Source organism: Eublepharis macularius, chromosome 11 (genome assembly GCF_028583425.1).
Source record: "Eublepharis macularius isolate TG4126 chromosome 11, MPM_Emac_v1.0, whole genome shotgun sequence".
In the NCBI taxonomy this organism is placed as follows: domain Eukaryota; kingdom Metazoa; phylum Chordata; class Lepidosauria; order Squamata; family Eublepharidae; genus Eublepharis; species Eublepharis macularius.
The window spans coordinates 59,068,527-59,074,526 of NC_072800.1; positions in this window are offsets into that span (position 1 = coordinate 59,068,527).

Sequence of the window (6,000 nt, forward strand, 5' to 3'; positions counted from 1 at the left end):
GTTGCCTTGCATATTATCCGTTGCTTTAAATATGTACTCCTATATCCTACCTGTGCTTTATGTTGTTCAGTGTAAGTCCTAGAATTGATTATGTTCTGTTTCAGCAATTCCTCAACCCCATACTGGATCCTTGCTAATACTATATCTTTGTAAACTTATATTCTTTTACCCCATGACACTGTTTATGGAAATGTTCTTGACGCTGTATGGAAATGCCTGCCCTTTTCCTTGCTGCTAATTGTATTAATCTCACACTATGTAATCCACCTTGAGTCTCAGTCAGAAAGGCGGAATATAAATAACATAAATAAATAAATAGTAAAACAATTGAGAGAATATTACTTTGAATTAACTGGAATGGAACATGGCAGAGGACAGCTCAGTCAAGATTAGATATGGGCACAAACAGCAATATGAACTAAAAAAAAACCACGAACAGCCCAATCTGCTGTTCACGAACAAACTGTTCATGAGGCCCCATTCTAAACGAACAGGTGGTCGTTTTAAGCCTCGTTCATTGCTGTTCGTCAAGCCAGACAGTCTTGCACCTGCAATCAATTCCCATGGCAACTCAGGCAGGGGTTGTCTGAACTCTTTCTGCACTCCTGCTGTTGCCCTGGAAACCCCAATCTAAGCCCAATTTATCTTGATAGGCAGGTCTTCCTTCCAAGTGTGGACTGGCGCTCCAAATTTGTTACAAGATAACAAAGACCAGGGGAGGGGGGCTCCCAGCTCTGGCTTTCAGGGAGAGACAGCTGCTGTTAGAGAGACAGGGTGAGTGCATTAGGGCTTGAATTTTCTTTGCATGTGGTGAGATAGGGATCTACCCCTGCAGGTTCCAGGGCTGCTGCCAGGCTCTGGGGCCAAGCTATTATTTATTATTGGTACATTTCCTGCTGCCTGGTCAGGTTGGATTTCTGGGAGGGGTGCAGTAGGGATCTGGATGGCTGGAGGAGAGCCTGAGGGCCCCCACGAACAATGAACAACGAACATGTTCATGAACAGGATCATGTTCATCAATGTTCGTTGTTTGTTGTTCGTGGATGGCAACAAACAACGAACACCATGTTCGGGGTTTTTTTCTGTTCGTGCCCATGTCTAGTCAAGATATTCATGGAGCAATCATACATCTAAGCTAGTGCTCACTGTGGCATCTTATGGCAGTGATTTAATGCCAGTTTGTCTAAAAAGTAATGATGTCTGCATATCTTTTTTCCATTTTCACAAGTTGACATTGTCAGCCTTTTCCTTCACCTCATTTTTCACTACCAGTGTGGTAGAATGGTTAGAATGTCGAAACAGGACCTGGGAGATGGGGGATCAAATCCCCACTGGGCTTGATGCTCACCAGGTGACGTGGGCCAGCTACGCCCACTCTCAGCCTCATCTACCTCACAGGGGTGTTGTGAGGATAAAATGAGGGGATAAAAAACTATGTACCATGTCCTGACCACATTGGAGGGAAGGGTAAATAACAATAAATAGTTGCCAGTAATTCCAGTATGTTTGCCCTTTTATGTTCTTTATGGTCAACGTGTAAAAAAAATCTGGTTTCATCCCAAGGAAGAAGAAACCATGGTAGAAACTGTAACTTTTGGATTGAAAGAGTATGTCCACAACATTCAGAAGTATCCTTACTAAACGGTAGCTTAGCTATTCAAGTGGGAGAGTAGGTAATAGTGTTTCCCCGAAGTTCCTTTTTTGTATTGTATCTTGTGCACAACACCTACATCTGAAGTCCAAGACAAACGAACACTTACTGTAAATAACAAGCACAAAGGTCACAACTAAGTGTATAATTTAAAGGAAGGAGGCAATAAAAGCCCTATTGTGAGTCCTGACTAATTGCCGATAGGAGATTTTATTTTATTTTTTGTTCTTTCAGCTTAAATTTTCATAATAAAGAAAGGAGCAAAAGGATTTTTTAAGAATTTCTGTTTAGCATCCTTTATATACTCTCAAAGTCTTTTGCTAAATGCCTATTAACGGATTACGTGAGTCAAAAGTAAACTTGTTGGAACAGCAGTGAGAGGCCCCCAGAGTGTGAAAATTATGCCCCACACCAAAATGTCAGCCTTCAGCATCCTGAGGCCCCTTGCTTTCTGTCTCCCACAGCCCACAGGAGAACGGATGCCCTAACCAACAGACGGTAGTTAGAGCCAAACTAAAAGTGACGTCTTACACAGGTTGGACACTAGTCGGCTTCCCTCAAGTTTTGATGGGAAATGTAGGCATCCTGGTCTTGCAGCTGTAATGGAGAGCCAAGCTGTAAAACCAGGGCGCCTACATTTCCCATCAAAACTTGAGGGAAGCCGACTAGTGTCCAACCTGTGTAAGACGTCACTTGTAGTTTGGCTCTTAGTTACAGCACAGTCCTGACTTCAATGAACTGAAGAGGGTGTAACTTTGCTTAGGACTGCACTTGTTTATTCTCCTTGCTTCTCTGTCCAACAGCACTGAGTCATTGCTGTTGCCGCACCTTCACACTGCACGAACAGCCTCATAATACTAATCTAAAGGGCAGCCTTAAAAGTTGCCAAGCCCATACACGAGCCGTTTTATAAATCTTGTCCAGAAACTAAGGATGTGGGATGAACAAAAAAGAGAGATGGTTCCGGCAGCTGTTTGGGGCTTCTTTCCAGAGAATAGGCAAACATTGCTAAAAGACAGGAAGTATTTACTCTTTGCCCGCCACCTCCCTCTTACAGGCCTGGCCTATTCAGTCAAATGTGACCCAGTCATATTTCATTGTTTGGTTACCTTATCTCTTTGGTGCCTACTGAGCGATTGCAGCTGGCATTGACGCGGGACCGCTTCCAGGGCCTCCCGCATCTGCAGATCTCTGTGCAATGACCAACTGCAAACCCCTTAATCCTGACATGAGAATAATACACAACATGCTTCCTTGAACTGAGATAATCAATCTCAGTTTAATTTCTGTTTATTTCTAGCCTTCTTATATCAGGGAAACCAAGGTGGGCCTCCCAGTCATGTACTGGCCAGACCCTGAGACCAGCTTACCTTCAGTAAGGGGCTTTATCAACTATACCTTAGAACCACAGGACACAGACAGGGTGGTTTTTAAAACTGCATCACACAAGCCCTGCACAGATGATACATACAAGGGAGATCCAATTTGCGTACCGGGGGGGGGGGGGGATGAGAATGTGGCATCATCTCCTGCTCACAACTATATACGCAGGACTTGTCCACACCTGTGTAATTTTGTGACCAAATGTGGACACAGCATCCTACATGCACCCTACCATACACATGTTGTTGACACTATCCCTGCGATCAGGAATGCTGAGTTTCTAATCTCCTGGTTGTGCAGATGAAGACTATGAGCCAAACTACAAGTGACGCCTTACACAGGTTGGACACTTGTCAACTTCCCTCAAGTTTTGATGGGAAATGTAGGTGTCTTGGTCTTGCAGCTGTAATGGAGAGCCAAGCTGTAAAACCAGGATGCCTACATTTCCCATCAAAACTTGAGGGAAGCTGACAAGTGTCCAACCTGTGTAAGGTGTCACTTGTAGCTTGGCTCTATGTGTGTACAGTTTGCACCTGGGTAGGAACCATGCCTACACACATGCACATAGGAGGCGGCACAGTCGGTATGCTTTGTCACAAGTATACTGACAACACACTCCCTCCCAACCCCCCTCTCCTCATGTTTACCCTGTCCTGGCACATGTCTTTGTACAGAACTACTTTAAAGAGAAGGCAGAGATATGCAAATTAAGAACTGAGGTTGTGCAGATGGAATGGATCTGAGCCAGCATGGTGTAGTGGATAGAGGGTCAGACTAGGATCTGGGAAATCCAGGTTCAAGTCCCCACTTGACTGAGAAAACTCTCTGGGTGACCTTGGGCCAGTTGCACTTTCTCAGCCTAACTTCCCTCCCAGGATTGCTGCAGTGAGGATAAAAATGCAATGCAATAATTACATTTGTTTCTTGATCACATTTCTTAATCCCATTCTTCTTCCAAGAAACTCCGGATCATGTGCATAGCCTCCCGACCTCTTTATAGTCTTATAGGTGCTACTGGACTCTTGCTCTTTTCTACAGCTACAGGCGAACACGGCTACCCATCTTGATCTAACAAAAGACCTGGAACAAGTGTTATTTGTACAGTTTTTGCTGGAGACAGCTTGTGGTCATAGTGGCAGGCACTAGCACAGATGGTTTTAAAGGGAGTTAGACAGATTCCTGGAGGATGGACCCATCAGTGGCTTCTAGCTATGATGATCAAAGTAAACCTCCACATTCAGAGGCAGTCAACCTCTGAATACGAGGCAACATGAGGGGTAGGCCTAGGCCTCTATTTCACTGATCATTGGCCCTCCAGGGCAACTGTGTGAAACAGCATGCTGGACTCATCTACATACTGCCATCCAGCATAGCCTGAAAAATCAGAAGTGACTTGAACTGTGCCGTTTTGGATTGCCTACTGGACACACATCAAAGTACTCACATGATCGTTTCAAGGTCCCCTGAAAAAATGTGGATTAGATTGCTTTAACAAGTAAACAAATGGTTCTGTTTCTCCTCTCTGAGTCACTTTATGTAGACTGAAAATAAGCAACTTGTACGGTAATAGATGCAAATGTATATATGCCCCTTGAGCGATTGTCTCTGAGACAAAATATACATCCTCCAGCAGACAAATTTTGATGAACAAGTAATCCAAAAGCTTGGTTGATGAGTTACCACTGCTGAGAGCTTCCACACATGCTGATATATATGTAGGACAATCCTAGTATGCAATGCTTTATTTGATAGGACTCTCAGCTCCATCTCACACAGAAATCAATTACGGAGAAAATGCTTCTGGACTGTGTATATATTTTTGTAATCAATAGAGCACCATGTCTCCAGTCTCTATTGAATTGGGTTTACAAAGGTCTTTTGTTCTCACCTGTCTTAAAGAGAAATCACTCACGGCATCCAGGATCTCAGCTAGCAGAGAGACTGCATGAATCAAAAAGGTAAAACATTCCGTCTCCGGGGAGGGTGCCAGCTGTCTCATTGATTCAGCACAGCTCTCGGCCAACTCTGAAGGAGCCCTGGCATAATTTCCAGAGAAAGAGAGAGATAATAAGGGTCTATTAGGCTAGCTGTTACCAAGGAGAAATAGAGTGTCTGGTCTGGAACAAAGAAGAAGTCCATACTAAGAGTTTGGCTTTCAGCTCCCGAATATAAAAGAGTGCAGAGCATGAGACGTGCCTTGTGCCAGAATCCTTTGCTCCATGAAGAAAAGATCCAGAGAGAAAGTGAGATTCCCCCCCCCCCCATATAGACACTATTTTTCAAAAGCAAGCTTTTTCTGACCATCATCCACCGTTTTCTGTCGAAGGGTTAAATACATTTATTTCTTAAAGGTCAATCTCACTTTTAAAATCTAATCAGCAAAAACCATATCATGTATACCAACCGTATCTCATTTGTTCAGGTATGCCTTGTTTGTCTTCTACTTGTATTTTAATTGTTCATATCACAAACCTCCTCCCAGTCCAATTCCCAGTCAAATTCTACAAACCATTTTAGGCCCCTTTGGCCCATTTAACATCTACAGGCCTAAATATGCTTCGATCCAAGCACTTTGATCTGACTTTTATTTACTCCAAAGCAGACTGTCTCAATTGCAGGCTGCAATTTATTTATTTTACACAACTTTTGTGTCTTGCATTTCACTTACAGTTTATCAAAAGCATGGAATAGTAAGAGAAGCAACTACAAATGCATTAAAAAGAAGAAAATAATGATGTGAGATCAAAGGAATAAACCATCTGCTTACTTTTCCATCTAGAAAAAAATTCTAAAAGATGTATTCATAGGAGATGAATTGCTCACTACCCAGTAATAGGGGCAACCTAGAAGGAAAATACAGAACAAAAACAATAATGTCACACCGGATGATGAAGAGTTTTATGGCCCTTCCTTCAATCTAACTCTTGTCTCAGTTATCACCTGTCCGCCTATGCTAATCCCATACT